The following is a 16,998-nucleotide window of genomic DNA, read 5'->3' as shown; positions in this document are numbered from 1 at the left end:
TCTCAGGCAAATCTTATTGGCTGTATGCTTATGTTCCTGGCCTGGTTCCAGATAATTTCCCAAAGCTACTAAAATGTCCTTTCAAGAAATATGGCCTCTCATTGAAATCTTCTCATTACTTAGCTTTGAACCTTCCTCTGCCAAATGCCTCCCACGTATATTCTGGTTACTTGGCCCTAATTACTTCACTTTACAGAGGCTTGCAGGTTGTGTACTACTAGATAAAAGACGTGACACCTTATATTTAACATTTAATTGTAGCTGTGTTTGTCTTTAGTGTATGTGTCCCTTGCCAGTCTCTCCTGTGTAATTTTAGTCCCTAAATAGCCTGCCTCATGATATATTCTTAGTTAAATTCCCTAATGGTGCTTTTCTTTTCCTCCTTGTAGCAATTTCCGTCACAAACTCTTGCTATAAAACTTTTGATACCCAGTTCTTCAAATGCAAAATCCTCATTTGCTGCCTTTTCACTTTAACAGCTAGCTCCCCGCTCCACTTCAAATGCACCAATAAACAGTTTCCATGCTAAAAACAACTAGTGCAATATGCCAAATAAAAGCGAGCTTTGAGAAGGAAAGTGAATAGTGATTAGGATGAGATACAAATCTCTAGCAAACCTTGAAGATCAGTGAGGTTCATACCTTTGGTCTCATGTTTTGGCAGTAACCCAAAAGTTTATGGTCAGATGTTTGGTTGTGGTTAAGAACATAAGAGCCCTGCTTTTTGTGAGTATCACAGTATTGCCCTTGAGGTCTTGTGATATCATCTCTTTGAAGCTGGAGAATTACTATGAATTCCAAATAGTAGCATATTTCACCAGAGGCATTTGAACATTGTTGTCATCATATATGGTTTGCCATGTGGTTGACAACAAACACTTTTAAAAAACTGTTATTACCCTCCAGTACCAATAATAATTATTCTTCCCACGGACTGTGAATGCAATCAACAACCTCAGTGTGTAGCTCCTTTTTTCTTTGTATGTTTAATTGTCATTTCATTTGTTTCCTTTCATTTCAAAAATGTTATTTTAAAAAATATTTCTTTTCTTTATTCCCTTTTAATTTTGAAAGAAAGAAGAAGAAGAAGAAGAAGAGTTTGGATTTGATATCCCGCCTTTCACTCCCCTTTAAGGAGTCTCAAAGCGGCTAACATTCTCCTTTCCCTTCCTCCCCCACAACAAACACTCTGTGAGGTGAGTGGGGCTGAGAGACTTCAAAGAAGTGTGACTGGCCCAAGGTCACCCAGCAGCTGCATGTGGAGGAGCAGAGACGCGAACCCGGTTACCCAGATTACGTGACTACCGCTCTTAACCACTACACCACATGATAAATATATAGTGACCCAAAAAATTGTCATAATAAATACTTCCAATATATCTGATAACAACAGGGGTATCCACTGAGCTAACAGAGGCAAGGATAAGAAGGACAGGCAAAAGTGGCCAGATAAACTCATACTTTAATCGAATGAAAATCCAAAATGGTTGTTTGTTCATGTGTGGAAACACCAAATTGTTCCAAAATCCTCGGGGGGTGCCTGGCCTCTGAGAGTCTTTAAATGATGGGTTAGTGTTTCCAAAATGGCAATAACCATGCCTTTGAATACCCTGTATTCAAAGTAACTTATGAGGAATCTTTCCAGCTCTGTGAAATGACCAACTGAGCTGCAACAGTTAAATTACTAGCTCTTTCTTCACAATATACATTCTTCCTCTCAAACACCAACAACAAACATTACTTGGGGACCAATATCAAGTTTTCCCCGATTTCTTTCACCACCTGTTTCCCAAAGGGTCTAGACAAGTCCATCAGAGTTGCCAATAAGTCCCCGTCTCATTTAAGCTCTGCCAACGCACACCATTGCTTGACCCCTTCAAGCAACAACAGAGTATTGTTACCTGCCACCCCCAGTCTCCAAGTGGTTTGAGATTCCAGGGAGTTCATAGTGCGCCTTACCAACCAGGGTCTGCTTCCTTTGGAAAATGAGGCACAGCGAAGACTGTGGTGTCTTTATGATATATGGTTTATTCACACATAAGCAACCTGAGCCTATAATGATGGGGTCCACAGCATTCATACCCCAAGAGGTTCTGCTTTCTCCCATAACCACAGCAGCCTTGAACCTAAACAGACTCCACCCACTGCCCTCAAACATTAATCTCGCCTCCTGCAAGTGAGACAGACTCACAAGTAAGACAGACCACTTTGTGCATTATGACATTCGAAGTGCACTTGTCAGGCACTTAAAATGATGGATAAAAAGGGAGAGAGATGACAGGAGAAAGAAAGGATGTTATAGTTTCTTGTGCCAAACTTGGAACAACAAAGGAAAAGGTTTGTCATTTTCTTCCATGTGAGGTGAGGTGGATGGGAGGAAATGAACTGCCCATGAAGGAGCTATTAGTTGACCCACTGCTGCCAACCCTATACACGTTTAATTTAACCTTGAGAGACCATAAAAAGAATCTGCCCTGCTTGAAAGGCATCAACATGTAGTTGTAAAAAGAGGGACACCCATCCCACAGACTGAGATTTAGTGTCAAGAAGTTCTCATGATTATTTGTGGGAAGCCTGTCTAATTTTGCATCATGTTTCCCCACAGTTGCCAACCACAAGATCCAGCTCCCCAAAATCAGATGTCAGAATGTTCAGTTTAGCCACCAAAGAATTGCAGAAAGCCATAGTTTTCGGCTGTTTAGCTCCCTTTTATTTTGCATGTCAATGATGAAAGAATGCATGTCAGCACACTAGTGCAATTTTGTACATTTTGTTTATACTAATTAAGAGGGGTGGGAAATTGATAGCTCACTCTGCAATGTGGGAGCTGCCAGTATAATGGCAAAGCTTAAACCTAGGTTATACAGACTAATTATGTTAATACACAACCAACCCTATGTCAGGAATGTAAAATACACATAGCTATTATATGGCTTTGCTTCTATGTTCCCTTGTTCTAGTATACTGAGAGATTTAAAAATGTGTGTCTTGGGAACCAAAGGTGCCAGTATTTTCCTCATGATACTCACTTTGCTCCCTTTCCCTACATTTTCAATTTTATTGCACAAGCTGAAAACTAAGAGCATTGGAAGTCTGTTGCCTGGTTGGTCCTAGGGAAACTCCATTTTATTACCGTCTGGCAGGTGTTTGCGGGTCTAATTTTTGGATCAGGCATGCAATTACCAATAAGTGGAGACACTACTGAGTCTTAGTTGGTATTCCTATTACAGCATGAAGCCTTTGATCTACTAAATGGTCAACAGAGACTGAAGTGCTTAGCTATGTCCAAAAGTGAAAAGATGCTTATATATTAAACTGGTTGTATGGCAGCTGCCTCTTAAGAAGATTTTCCATATGCAAGAGCTGAACAGTCAGCACATTTACAGCAGTATTTAGTGAAGTTTCACAGCTGTTTACACAATACTGTAGCCTGCAGTGTTTTTAAAAGCAAATCCCTCAATGAAATGAGAGAACTTGTATATAATCATTAATAGATGAAATTGTGCTTTAACATCCCATTCCAAATGTGTCTTCAGCTATGTCCAAAGCAAGAGGGAGAACAAACAAGCGGTAGGTCCTCTGTGTGGAGAAGTCGGGGAAATGCTATTGGGTGACACAGAGAAAGCGGAACTACTCAACACCTACTTTGCCTCTGCCTTCACCCAAAAGGAAAGTGATGCCCAACTTGGTGATAACAGAATAAATGATGTAAGGAGGGAGCTGCAGTGCAAGATAGGAAAAGAGGTCTTAAGGGAACACCTAGCTACCGGTACTTTAAATGAATTTAAATCTCCAGGGCCTGATGAGCTGCATCCAAGGGTACCAAAGGAGCTTGTGGATGTAATCTCAGAGCCCTTATCTTTGAGCAAAGGTAGGCAACCTAAGGCCTGGGGGCTGGATGTGGCCCAATCGCCTTCTATATCTGGTCTGCGGACAGTCCAGGAATCAGTGTGTTTTTACATGAGTTGAATGTGTCCTTTTATAGTCTTCTATCCTTCATTCAGGCAAGTAAGAGGCATAAAAACATCCCAGCCAGACAACAGCCCTCCAGGAGGATGTGCAGGAGGTGTGGCCTGGGGAGGGAGCATGGCTAGAGTCCCTAAGGCAGATAGAGTGGTTTGGAGGGCCATATTCAGTCCTCACCAAGCCTGAGGTTCTACCACCCCAGCTCAAGACTCCTAGGTCTAATCTAAACAAAAAGGGGAGGGGATATAGTTATGTGGCAAGACAGCTAGAGGCTGACAGGTTCTTAACTGAAGGAAGAAAAAGTGTCAGATGTTTTTCTACCTGTCTTGCTGTTCAGCCTCTGGCAGAAAAAGCAAACTGCTGATTTGGAAAATTGCTCTAGTTGAGTCACACTGTATTCACATGACCTCTCTCTTTCTGTCTATGACCCAGGAAAACCAGGCTTTTCATCCCTTTCTTCACCTCCTGTTCCTATGCAAAGGGGTGAGTTGTGGATCCGACTGGGGAGTCCTCTACAAGGGAACAAGAAAGAACAAAAAAGGCTTTCAAGCCAAATGTTTTTTGGAGGTTCTTAAATTGGAGATAGTGCCCACAGGGAATAAGTCTGAATGTATGTGGTCTTTTGCTGTTCTTCTAGCGTTTTCAGTACAGTATAGGTAATTAAGGTAAGATCTTTTTTTCTCTAGGCATCACTGTTACTTTATGGCACTAATAACTAAATTCACATTTGTTTTTCATTTATTTCACAAAGTCTTCATTATTTTCCTCATGGCAGTGTTTCAGTTGTTGTTAAACTGTGAGATATATCAGCTGTTGGCATTTGGAAATGTTTCTTAACATGCCTGGGGCTAATAAGATTTGTAATCCAAAACATCTGGAGGGCACCTGGTTGGAGAAGAAGAAGAAGAGTTTGGATTTGATATCCTGCATTTCACTCCCTTTAAGGAGTCTCAAAGCAGCTAACATTCTCCTTTCCCTTCCTCCCCCACAACAAACACTCTGTGAGGTGAGTGGGGCTGAGAGACTTCAAAGAAGTGTGACTGGCCCAAGGTCACCCAGCAGCTGCATGTGCAGGAGCGGAGACGCGAACCCGGTTCCCCAGATTACGAGACTACCACTCTTAACCACTACACCACACTGGCTCTCTACACACTGGCACTATACAGTTTAGAAATGCTGGCAGGGGTCCCATGTGTGCTATACATTTAGAGCAGTATCACACAACTTTAAATAATAATGGCTTCCTCCAAAGAATCCTGGGAACTGTAGTTTGTTCAGAGGGCTGAAAGTTGTTAGGTAAAGGTAAAAGGACCCCTGACCATTAGGTCCAGTCGTGACCGACTCTGGGGTTGCGGCGCTCATCTCACTTTATTGGCCGAGGGAGCAGGCGTACAGCTTCCGGGTCACGTGGCCAGCATGACTAAGCCGCTTCTGATGAACCAGAGCAGCGCACAGAAATGCTGTTTACCTTCCCTATTTATCTACTTGCACTTTGACGTGCTTTCGAACTGCTAGGTTGGCAGGAGCAGGGACCGAGCAACCCCGTCATGGGGATTCGAACCGCCCACCTTCTGATCGGCAAGTCCTAGGCTCTGTGGTTTAACCCACAGCGCCACCCGCGTCCCTGAAAGTTGTTAGGGGACTCCTATTCCCCTCCCAGATTTACAACTTCCCGAGTGGTTTAACAGTCAATCTCTCTGAGAATTGTTGCTCCATGAGCTGAAGAGGAGTTACCTAACAACTCTTGGCACTCTTAAACTACAGTTCCAGGAATTATTTGAGGGACGCCATGACTCTTTAAAGTGGTAGGATACTGCTTTAAATGTATAGTACAGATGGTGCCATTGTCCCTTAGGGGCAAAGCAGTTATTTTACTTTTGTAGATTATAGCTGCTAGTTATGTCTCAACCCTGTAGGGCTTGCTGTTGATGGAATTATTATAGTAGAGATATCTGATTTCCTCATCCTCTTCCCCAGTCTCCATAGCAATTAAAGTTCACTATCTTATACCTGGAAAATCCAATTCTTCACCCATATAATGCATTCATGGCCATTTTAATTGCTGTAATCAATTAAATTTAAATTAATTTGCCCTGATTTATCAAAAAGCTCAATATGGGTACTCTTCTATGATACTGAATGAAGGATGAGGTTGATTTATAATTTAGTAAGGGAAAGCTACCACATTAATTAATATTTCCTTTCTCATTTTCTATTGCTCTAACTTCCCAGAAGCAAAATAACATGAACTCTCAGCAACACTGATTAAAGTCTGCTCCTCTAATCAACTGGATACAGCATATCTTTAACTGTACAATCCCAACACCGTACATATTCTACATCAGGAACAAGGTGGTGGTGGTGGGAGATAAAGATAAACACTGGGATCACCTTGCCCCCTGGGTGGCCTGGCCCTGCTGGACCAGGGTTTCATGCAGTGTTCAACCTCAGGAAGTCAGCCTTGCCCTCTTCTCCTAAGCTCTTTATTTGTTGGGGAACTAAATAGGCCACATGGCTTTTATTTGACCTCAATCGGAATTGCTTACAGAGCAAATTACATTTGTGCAACAGGCAAATTGGAACAAATGGCACCAGTACCTGAGTGAGTCAGCATTTTATTAAGGAATAAACTGCAGAACAAATATAGCATGATGATTATACTAGGAATGTGTCACACATAGTAGTACACAGTGGTGTTTTTCTTTCTTTCATCATCAGTGGGTGCTATTTCAGCAATCCAGAGCATAAGGCTTTTGCTTGTTTTGTTTAAACATGCCAGCCGCATTGTATGCATGTGGAGGGAGTAGCATTTATAGGATTGAAATCTGCTATTGAAGCTCTCCAGTAGAAAAACACACACGTTTTAATCTGGTTTTTAGTTTATTGTGGATTTAAATTATGTTTTGAATACTTTATTGTTTTTAAACTTTCTGTTGATAATTTTATTGTTAAGTGGTTTTCATTGTAAGCAACTTTGAGATTTCATTGCCATCAAGTGGTACATAAATTTTGTGAAATAAATAAATGTCAGGTAGCCTCCCTGAAAACCAATCACAATGAATGCTCAATAAACAAGTTGTCTGGCAGCTTCTATTAAAAGAACTTACATCCATTCAGGTTTGGAGACTCCACCCAAAAGGTACACACAACCTCCTCTTGCACTCTGCACTCATTGCCTGCAGAGGGAAATTTCACCACTGTCATCTACATTCCTTTCACTTTTAGTTTGTACGAGGAAAAGCCTCACCCTAAAAACAGGCCATTGTCAAATAAAAGATAAGGAAAAAAACCACCTGCCACTCCACCAGCTTTTCAGTCATTCTGAGAGCAACTTTCTCTGTTGCATGTGTGTGCCTGGAATGGAAACACCATTCTTGCCTCATACTCTCCATTGGGTTTCCTTCCACGCCTGTGTCTCTCTTCAGCCTCCACAAGTTAGTTTTCCTAGCAGACCTGTTTGCATGTTCAGACCCAGAGACCTCCCCCCTAAATAAAAACACATTTAACTCAAATTTTAGTTTTTGGTATTTTGGAGAATTTAGGCCACAACTTTATTGATTACAGAATAGTGAGTGGTTGCATAGGCTCTGGTTCGACTAGCTCCCTACACAGTTGCAGGTAGCGCTGACCCAGGGCACCAGCATAGGTCAGGCAAGGGTGAACACCTGAGGTGGGTGGAAAGCCCGGGAACAGACTCTGTCCACTCCCCCAGATGCTCCCCTGGACTCAGGCACAGGCCCAACCCCCTCTCGGGGTTGACCAAACCAAGTTGAGTCCCTGGATTCCTTTAACGGAATACCCTCCACATAGGGATGGTGGGACCGTTCTCCCATCCCTATCACCTGAACCAGTGCCTATCCGCAGCGTTACAAGTTGTGATGATTTGCTACGCGGCAGGCAAAACCCAAATGGCAACAGCCAATCAGCCAAGTGGGGAAAATTCCTGCCGTGCCCCTGTCCCAACGACAGATGACACACGGTGGCATAGCAAGGTCAATTGCAAAATACCCTAAATATAGGGAGAGGTGGGCGGGTGTTCTGTTTGCACGAGCCAAAAGAGAATCTCTGGGTCACATGCAAGGGATTAAATAGGTCCCTTGAATCATTTAGGCTGCACCCCAATGGTCAGATTACACCCAGCAACGAGGGACCTACCAATTCGGGTGTTGCGGCTATCCAATAGACCCACCCACAACCAGGAGGTCGGTCTCCAGGTCTCACCACAACACGTGCCCTCTTTTAGGGAGGACACACTTTGGCATTGCAGTTGGTACCTGCATCTTGATTCACTGCTCCATTGTCTGAGCTGAGCTAGTGACTAAACAAAATTTTTTTATTTCGTATGAAGCCTATAAGCCTGCACCACGCATCAAATAGCAACCAACCTCTGCAGACTGGCCATGTGCCATATATTTAACTGAAAAATGCATACCTTACATTTGCCCTCTTCCCCCCACTTATGCTGCAATCTCCCTTTTCTCTGTTTCAACTCCTTGGTAGCCTAAGGTCATCCTGTGGAACAACCCTTCTCTCCATCTGAAAAGCTGCCTTGTTAGCTGTTTCATTGCTGTTTCGTTGTATTTTTCTCAATAAAAGACAATTTTTTTCTAGGAAAGCCCTGATCTCATATACTTCCCATCTGTTATTTGCTCCTGCCTGGTCTGCCAAGGCATAGGCTTCCTCTATGATTTTGACTCATTCATTGCCAGTCTAGCTTCACATGTGTTTTGTTTACATATTCATATAATAAACCATGTATTTGAGGACTCTATATTCTGATTTGGTGATCTGGTTTATACAAGATACTGAGCCAAATTGTGCAAATACGAAGGCTTCTGGAGAAGATCCACTTTGATCTTCACTGATGCTTTGTGCTACACTGCACTGGACTAACCCAAGATTTTGATTAGCATGTTGTCTAGGGCTGTCATACATTACCGGGATTTCAAAGGCAGAACTGATGTTTGGAAGGGGGTGATTTTCAGAATGTGGCAGTTTGTCCTGGATCTTTTTTCATTAAAAAAAAAAGCTCAACAATTTTGGGGTGTGCTGGTTTTTACTTTTTGAAATATGGCAACCCTAAGTCTGAACAATAACTTTTTTTAAAAAAAATAATAATTTCCCACAAACGAAAAGGTACATAGTGTGTGTGTGTGTGTGTGTGTGTGTGTGTGTGTGTGTGTGTGTGTGTAGAGGAAGAGGGGAAAACACAAAAGAACAATCAATGACTACCCTGTCTGGAAAACAATATGCATTTGTGGTTATGCTCTGTCCTTACTAACCATGAGCTGTAACCAAACCAAAAGCTTTGACTTGGCATGCCATCCAAACTCTAGGCGACTTTCCTGTTGTTAATCCTCCCTCCAGGAAATACCACTTCTTGCTGTGGCGTACCATGACCTAAGCTAACAATCAAATTGTGCTCCTTACATGTGGAACAACTAGGCATTTGTTTTCTGACTCACTTCCCATGAAACATCCCAAAGCAAATTATCAACAAAAGCATCAGCAACAGAATGTATAGGTTGCCACAGGCCCCATACAGTAAACTTTCTTTAAAAAATAAAAATAAACAAATCATCTAGCCCACCTAAAAAAAGTTATTAAGCAAAATGTGCAGGTACCCTTCTTAGCAACTTTTGTGAAACGAGTCAATCACTATGCATCCCTGTGTGACCACTGTACTCCAAATTGTTTTAAAACACACAAATGCTCATTTTAGGTGTTCAGGATTGGTCTGCATGTGGTTTTGCTGCATGTGGTTGATGGCATAACCATAACAGGGAAACAGAGAACACTTGCTGAGCATGAGTTAATATAGTTCTTGTCAGTCGACACACCTGAAGTGTTTGACCCATATTGAGATTATGGCTCATCACCTGGAGTAGTGTGGCATCTTTTGTCCCTTGTCTACATGTCCTTTGGAACACCCTCTCACTACATATCAGATGGGTGCAATCTCTATTATCTTCTCAGACCTGTTGGAGAACTTGTTCTTCCAACAAGCAGATATTCCCTCGCCCTCGGTCTTTATTTACATTGGACTAGGTGTGTGTGTGTGTGTGTGTGTTTCTCAAGAGCCACTAGCCCTTTTGGACAAGTGGCTACATTTCAAATGTTGAGAGAGTGAAATCAAGACAACTTTCCCACCACAGTATTTACACAGTATTATACCGAATCTTCTTCATCTGCAAATCATTAATTTGCCAGTGTAACATCCCTGCAAGGAAGGTAATTGAGTATCATTACCCAACTTTTTTTTAACAGATGGGGAATGTACAAAGCACAACTGAATAATTCTTTGAACACACCCACTTCCCCATATGCACTCACAATTAAATGAATACTATATAATCAACAATAGAAATTCAGGAAAATAATTTAATAAAATCAGTTTATGCTACAAAATGCTTTTGCACAATGCTCAATTGCCTACTTCCTAGGCCAGCAGTTACTTGCTTTCATTAGATTAATTCCCTCCGCCTCTATTTTCCTAGTTCAAGTAGAAAGTGTTTACTTCTTGTCCCATAAGAGCCAATGAAGCCTTCTATCTTGTGAATTCAATGGTTTATCTAAACAGAAAGCAGCCATAGCTGACAACTTGTTTTTTGTGGCCTAACATCAGAAGTGATAGTGAAACGTTCATAGTCAGCATTAGAACATTGTTGTAACAATGCTTTTAGAATAATGAAAACTATGCAGATTCCAGATGATAGGCTCCGGCTATAATTCTGCTCATGCTATGTTCAAGACTTTGATGCGTAAGCATTGGAGGGTTTAACCGACTGATCAGCAGGAGAGATAGCTGCTGCGCCCAACCCAAAAGGGTATCAGCAACAAGACTTTCTGGTTGAACTAGTTTGGAGCACAATCAGAAAATCTTAATGAGCATTTGTTAATTCCCTCTCCCACCGCCAAACAAGCAACCTTTTGGGCAAACTGAATTTGGAGGGTACGGAGATGCAGAAGCTATACATTTTAGATTCCGAGTGCAATCATATTTTATGTAATGAAAGGACTTCAATTGATTTTCTGTTTTAAATAGGATGCAAGCTTTAACTGGGTTGATCCAGGGGTCCAGCCCTGTAGCCAGCCTTCTTTGTTATGTAGACCAATCAGAAATGGGGCAGCCACATTTCTAGGTGGGGTATTTTGCAGGTGGAGGGGAGGCACATAGCACCGGCCAATCCCCCTCCCCTGTTCACTGGTGGAGAGAATGCATAGGCCAGGGGAAGGGGAAGGCAGGGATCTTCCTTCTCCATGCTGAGAGAGTGTTACCTAAAGAAGTGTCTGAAGAAGTGTGCATGCACACGAAAGCTCATACCAATAACAAACTTAGTTGGTCTTTAAGGTGCTACTGGAAGGATTTTTTTTTATTTTGTTTGGACTACGGCAGACCAACATGGCTACCTACCTGCAACTAGAATAATGGGCTATGTGAAGGTCAAGTTAGCTGAAAAATAATATGAACACATTACTTCCCCCCAAATAATTATGGAAAGTGTAGTTTACCCCTCCTATGGAGCTACAATTCCTTTAACAAGCTACAGTTCACAGGATTCTTTGGGAGACATCATGTGCTTTTGAAGTATGGTGTGCATGAAGCCAATAGCACCACCAAAAGGGCCTCTGCTGCTGAATGCAGTGTTTGGACAGTTGGGAGAGAGGCAGGTAGGACTAGACCTCTTCTGGTCAGACCAGGACAAGACCTCACCCCATAGGACAGACAGATGACACTGGAATCAAGGGTGGTTTATTTTTGGTGTCATTAGTATCACAGAGCCAGTGTGGTGTAGTGGTTAAGAGCGGTAGTCTCGTAATCTGGGGAACCGGGTTCGCATCTCCGCTCCTCCACATGCAGCTGCTGGGTGACCTTGGGCTAGTCAGTCTCTCAGTCTCTCAGCCCCACTCACCTCACAGAGTGTTTGTTGTGGGGGAGGAAGGGAAAGGAGATTGTTAGCCGCTTTGAGACTCCTGAAGGGGAGTGAAAGGCGGGATATCAAATCCAAAACTCTTCTTCTTCTCTACCTCATTTTAAACCAAAACCACAGAAGCTAATTGTGTTAGATTGTTCTCACTTAACTCTTCCTTTGTCTTTCCCCACTTTTTATGCCTCCTCCTCTTCATGCAAGGTTCCTTCCACCTCCTTTTCTTACTAAAAATAATTGATGACATTTGCTGCTAAAAATAATTAATGATTATTCTAATTTTGTGCTACTTTTGCTACTGCTTAGTTAAATGCTATAATTGTTACATGAGATATGTGATATATGGATAAATGTCTTTGTAAACAACTGTGCGAAAGATGCCTCCCTACAATATGAAACAAAGACCACAGGTTCAGTTGACATTCTAGCAGAACCCCAAGCCACCTGGTGCTAATGCCCCCCAAACATTATCCCCATAATGTCCAGGGCCGTAGCTACGGGGTGGTGAGGTGGGTCCCCAACAGGGGTGCAGGCAATAGGGGTGGTGCAAAATCAGCAAAAAATATGTCCATAAATATCAATATCAATTATTGCCTCATTAGGAATGGTTATAGAGGGTGAATTGAATGGGTGCAGGGGGTTGGGGGGTTGGAGGAGAGGCGGAAAGAAGCGCTAATTTGTTTGTGGCTAGGGTGCGCAGTCTGGATGGTTCTGCCAGGGGCGCAAGATCACCTAGCTACGGCTCTGATAACATCTCTCCCACAGCACCATATACCCTCATTTCCTGATGGTTCCTTCTAAATTCCGCTAACTGCATGATCATGGGATTAGTTCCAACTAATTCCAGCTTGTCAGTATCCAATCATCAGGATGTACAGGTTGCTGACATTCAGTTTATTATCTTTACTGCAACAGTAAACATAATATTTCACACAGATCCGGCAGAATAATGGCTTCACACATATATGCACACAGAGCATAGCAATTGTCAAACTATGGAGCAGCACCCTCCTGCTTTGTGGCATGCAAGCAGGGCACAAGAAGGTGTGTGGGGGGGAGTTTAAGGGAAGGGTAAGATCCTCGGCTGGACCATAAAGAAGGCTGATTGCTGAAGAATTGATGCTTTTGAATTATGGTGCTGGAGGAGACTCTTGGGAGTCCCATGTACTGCAAGAAGATCAAACCTATCCATTCTTAAGGAAATCAGCCCTGAGTGCTCATTGGAAGGACAGATCGTGAAGCTGAGGCTCCAATACTTTGGCCACCTCATGAGAAGAGAAGACTCCCTGGAAAAGACCCTGATGTTGGGAAAGATTGAGGGCACAAGGAGAAGGGGATGACAGAGGACGAGATGGTTGGACAGTGTTCTCGAAACTACCAACATGAATTTGACGAAACTGCAGGAGGCAGTGGAAGACAGGAGTGCCTGGCGTGCTCTGGTCCATGTGGTCACGAAGAGTCGAACACGACTAAACGACTAAACAACAACAAAGATCCTCGGGCAGATGGTGTCAACCTCCCTCCAACAACTAGGCCTTAAACACTGGATTTGTAGTACCTCAGTCCACAAATCCTTGCATATAGCAGGTCTGTCTGTGTACAGCGGCTCATGAGAATCTTCTCAAAATCATCCGTTGGTCTTGGGTTGGAAGGAAGCAACAGGTAGAATAAATTCAGAAGAGTTTGCTCAGTGTTTAAAAAACTCTGGTATATCTGGATCAGAGCTCCTGTTCCTTCCACTTCTTTTGTCTCATACTGGCAAAATTCCACCTTTCTTTTAGATGGGCACCATAGAAGGTTTACTAGGCAGAGAGTTGTCATGACTTGTCTTTTGCAATACTTTATGCGTCTTTTCTAGTACATTCTTTGTCAGATTTGTGGCTTTGATTTCTCACTAATACATACAATGTGCTTTGAACATTTCCTTTGCACTGGGTTCATCATGAGTTATTGCTTCACTTGTCTATTTCCCACAGACTAGTAGCTGACAGCTACATATACAGCCCTTTCCGGTTGTCAGTTCTATTTCTGTAAATGGCATCTTTCATGTTTCATGCAAATTAACCCACTTCACAAAAAATGTCACATTAAAGACTCCTCTGAAAGCGAAAGTAGCTGGCAGTGCTCTGCCACTCTGACAAATATTGTATAACATGGTGATACCCTACCTGTTTCCTTTTGCAAAAATATGGAGGGTCACAGGTGAAACACAGAACATCTGTGCAAAATGAATTATAGGTGGAAGGATTCAGGCAATACAGAGCAAACACACAGTTTCTGGCATAACAAATGTGTATTTGTAATAAATAATCAAGCACACTATTGTGTGCTGGTTCCAAGTTGGATTGGGGGGGCTGGCTTGGTTAAGATGGTCACCACCTTCTCTGAGTGAGATCTCACCAACACTGTTGCCATTGCCCTTTCACTTAATTCTTCCTCTGGGGCAAAACTACAAAACTGCACCAGCTTCCACACAGATAGGACAAGTTATGTTACAGTTACTGCTCCTTCTGTAAATTTCTCTCATGGTTCAGTAGTAGATAGGTAGCCGTGTTGGTCTGCCATAGTCAAAATAAAAAAAATTCCTTCCAGTAGCACCTTAAAGACCAACTAAGTTAGTTCTTGGTATGAGCTTTCGTGTGCATGCACACTTCTTCAGATACACTGAAACAGAAGTTGCCAGATCCTTCTATATAGTGAGAAGGTGGGGAGGGGTATTACTCAGAAGGGTGGTGGGAATGGGAGATTGGCAGATAGCTGAGATGAGCCTGTTGATGACTCTTAACGACTGTAATAGGTCTTACAGGAAAAGGCAAGGGGTGAGAAGGTGAGAAATGGCTTAGTCATGTATAATGAGATAAGAATCCAATGTCTTTGTTCAGACCAGGTCTCTCCATGGTTTTAAGTTTGGTAATGAGTTGCAATTCAGCAGCACCACCCTTCTGAGTAATACCCCTCCCCACCTTCTCACTATATAGAAGGATCTGGCAACTTCTGTTTCAGTGTATCTGAAGAAGTGTGCATGCACACGAAAGCTCATACCAAGAACTAACTTAGTTGGTCTTTAAGGTGCTACTGGAAGGATTTTTTTTTTATTTTGACTATGGCAGACCAACACGGCTACCTATCTGTTACTCAGAGCAAGTAAGCAAGCAGCTGTGGCACTGAGGAGGAACGGGAAGGGCCCAGAGGTTCTTTCATAGAGGTGGGAGGAGAACTGCTGGACTATAGGACAGATGAGGCTCATGGAGGGATTCCCATGTGGCACACAAGATCCTCTCACTAGCCCAGATGTTCCTCCTTAGCCTCAGCCCCAAGTGAGCAGGTGTGTGTGTGAGGGGTGGGGTGGGGTAGCAGAACAAGAAAGGGGGGGCTGTAAGAGAAAGATGTGCAACCATCCATGTTTAGCTCCAACCCTGCCCACCATAATCTCTGCCCCCCCCCCAAGGTAATGAGGTCCTTCAGACTGAAAAAGCTCCCAGGACAAAGAGACAACTGGCATGCCCTAGGCCCCATCTGTACTACACGTTTAAAGCAGCACTATCCCATTCTAAACAGTCATGACTTCCCCCAAAGAATCTTGGGAACTGTAGTTTGTTAAGGGTGCTAAGAGTTGTTAGGAGACCCCTATTTCCCCTCACAGAGCTTCCATTCTCAGAGTTCTTTACAACCAATCCCTCTCCCCAGGGAACTGTAGCTCCGTAAAGGGTGATGGGGGCCTTCTAATAACCCTCAGCACCAGGATTCTTTGGGAGAAGCCATAACTATTTAAAGTGGAATGATACTGCTTTAAATATATAGTGCACACAGGACCCAAGTTTGTGGCATGGGAGCCAACCCTAGGGGCTGAGGTCCCCTCACCGCCCCCATAAAGTATTTGAATGGGCATTACCATTCAACTGGTGTATGTGTGCACTGTGTCTTGTAATTGTTTATATGGGACAGGGAATACCTACCTCCAGTGCTTTTTTTCTGAGGGGTATGCAGGGGTACGCATACCCCTAAACATTTTGTGAATCTTTGTACTTTTGTCCATTTACTGTATTTATCCGCCCCCCCCCCCGATTTGAACTATAAAATGGTGATTTTCTTGAGTCAAAATGAGAGAATCCCTAAACATTTTTTTAAAGAAAAAAGCAAAAGCACTACCTTCCCCTCCCCCAATATTTTATATTTAAGTTGGCATTCCTGCATTGTGGCTCTGTAGCAGCGCAAGCAAGCTGCAGACGGACTCCATTTCCCCCCTGTGCCCGACTGTGAGAGAAGTATTACTCTACTGGCAGCACACAATAGCGTTGGAGTCTCCTTTAACATTAAAGCTTTCATTTAATTCCTTTTTATTAACCACAGGGACCCTGTAAATGAAAGTATGGATTTCTATCATTCCAAGGGCAAAAAGGTAGTCTCAAGAACAACCCAGCTGAGAGCAATACTTAACAACCTGTGCTTTAACCAAACCTTCACTTACTATTAAAAGAATTAGCACTTTCTTACTAGCTTTTGTCATCTTGTTCCTGTGAGGAAATTTCCCTTTCATTCCCATGTACTCCCTCAGCTCTTATATGTTGTGTGTCACTGGTCTTCAATTGGTGGGTTGTGACTCACTAGTGAGTCTGGCCTGAGCCAAGGTGGGTTGCAACCATGTAAATATATAGTAAAAGATGGAAAAATAGGTCCAGAAATGCATGTTTGGGTTTAAAGTGGGTCTTCAGTCTCGTGGATGATGAGGTTGAAGATATCTACTTTATATAGCTCACATACTGTCATTGCTGTTGGAGGAAAGTTCTCTAAACAAAACATTTCTTTCATGTTTGCTGCTGAAGGATAAGCCACATTACAAATCTGACCATAGCAGTATGTATTTAAGCTTTAGTTGTGAGTGCTGGGCGTGGGGTGGGAATCACCTGATTTTACTTCTGTTTGCTTAGACTGACAATGGGTATGTCAATTTCATTAGGAACTGGCATGGTTTTGCTAGCTGATTTTTTAATTTCAAATGAAATAATAGCTTAACACTTAATTATTACTTCCTGAACTGAATGATATGATTGGGTGAACACAATTAGCTAAATTTCAGCTAAGATGCACAATTACTGTACTTCAGG

Source organism: Podarcis bocagei (genome assembly GCF_964188305.1).
Source record: "Podarcis bocagei genome assembly, chromosome: 10".
Lineage (NCBI taxonomy): Eukaryota > Metazoa > Chordata > Lepidosauria > Squamata > Lacertidae > Podarcis > Podarcis bocagei.
Note: the sequence above shows the minus strand (reverse complement) of the source record.